General features: G+C 50.3%; 1 protein-coding gene across 3 annotated transcripts in view; it reads right to left on the reverse strand.

The window, feature by feature from the left end:
• LOC125045535 overlaps nt 1–1,808 on the reverse strand; it is a 23,630-nt gene that overhangs the window by 21,187 nt on the left and 635 nt on the right. The window lies entirely within an intron of this gene.

Below are 1,808 nucleotides of genomic sequence, written 5' to 3' on the forward strand. Positions count from 1 at the left end.
GATGGGATGTGCTCTCCGCCTGGATGTACGTAGAAGGAAGGAGGGGAGGATGCCGAAGAGGGAGGGAGCCCTGCAAGGGATGGTGCCCTGAGGGTGAGGGAGGGAGGGAGGGAGGGAGGGAGTCCCAGTAGAAGGTGCATCGGTTCGTAAAATGTCTTGTAGGAGCGAGGATCTTGGGAGTGGTAAGTAGCCTCGGCACGGAGGCGAATTCGGACGAACGGTTGAAGGATAAAATGTGAGCGAGTGTTTCCCCGAGTGCTTTTAGGATAGTGCGCGTGGGGCTGAATGTTTATAGGACGCCGTGAATGTCCCTGAAGGAAAATAAGGATTGTGATTCCTTCGCACTGCTTCCTGAATCCTGTTGCTGATTTTTCGAGGCTCCGAGAGGTTCAAGCAAGCGCCCGCCATGGGTCGCATGCGTCCAGGGGCGGCGTGCGTGGAGAGGAGGGGCAGGAGGATGGGGAAGAGGGGGGAGGGAGATCGCGACGACGATGACGAAGGAAGACAGAAGGGAGAGGAGGAGAGAGAAAAGGAGGAAAGGGAGGACGACGATAAAGACGGAAGGAAGAGGGGGGGAAGAAAACAAGGACGAGGAGAGAGGAAAGAACACATCCAATAAGATCGTCCGAGCTTGTTGTGGCAGCGGCGCAGTTTACTTCTACGTGGATATTTTTCCCAGAAAGATACCGCGTGGAGGAGCGTCGGACTCCTCTGAGGGATGAGCGGTGGGTGTGGAGGAAAGGGAGGAAGAAGGAGAAGAAAGGAAGACCAAGTGGAAAAGGAGGAGGATGACCAGGAGCAAGAGGAGGGCGAGGGAAAGTTATGAAGCAGGAACGGGAGCAGGGAGATACAGAGGAGGAAGAGGAGGAGACGCATCATACTGGGCGCGCGGGCGGGGCTCACGTCTTGAGAGCAGATCTGGGCGGTGTGCGCTGGCCTCTGCCGTCCGCAGCTCAGGGATATGGGATGATCGCCACAGTCATGACCTCAGGCCGGACTATATTCATCGTGCTTAGTCATGGGGTATAGCAGTTATTTTGGTACACACCTTCATGTAAGTTTGGTCGTGTGCGTGCGTGTGTGTGTGTGTGTGTGTGCGTGCGTGTACGTGCGTGCGTTTCAGCTACTTTGAACGGTATAGTAGATAAGCAATCCGAAAGATATGTCATACGAGCGTATACGCCGCCTCTTTGAATCTGTGGAAAATATGTTGCATTTCAATAGCAAATAAACCTACTCAAAACAAGTTTGTGACTCGTAGCCGTTTCCGAAACGGAGGGATTCGCAGCCGATAAGGATACGCCAGTGAAGAATAGTTCTCCGAATAGGATTGGAAGGAGAGGCCTCGTATATGAAGTTAGGATGCGCTTTGTGATTCTGCTTCGGATTATTGAATCAGTTGTACATTCAACGTGCTTTAAAGAGAAAATTAAGTAGAGAGAGGAAAGTGTACATTGATTTAACATCTATCAGATTGTTTAATGAACAAAAGGTAGATTGAATAAGAACATTCGGTAAAATGTACATTAAACAAAACGTACCAGCTGCACTGTTATCATTTAAAACTGGAAGGAATTGTTATGAGAGCGAGACAGACAAGCAGACAGACAGACAGACAGACAGACAGACAGACAGACAGACAGACAGACAGACAGACAGACAGACAGACAGAAACTGAGACAGAGAGCATGAGTGTAAAAAATCGTGTGTTTGTATGTACGTCCACACGTAATTGTTTTTTGTCAACTCGGTGAATCAGAGAAGCAGATCACGCGGTCCTCAAAATGCTGCCGTTTTGAGACCCGCAC

Source organism: Penaeus chinensis, chromosome 37 (genome assembly GCF_019202785.1).
Source record: "Penaeus chinensis breed Huanghai No. 1 chromosome 37, ASM1920278v2, whole genome shotgun sequence".
Lineage (NCBI taxonomy): Eukaryota > Metazoa > Arthropoda > Malacostraca > Decapoda > Penaeidae > Penaeus > Penaeus chinensis.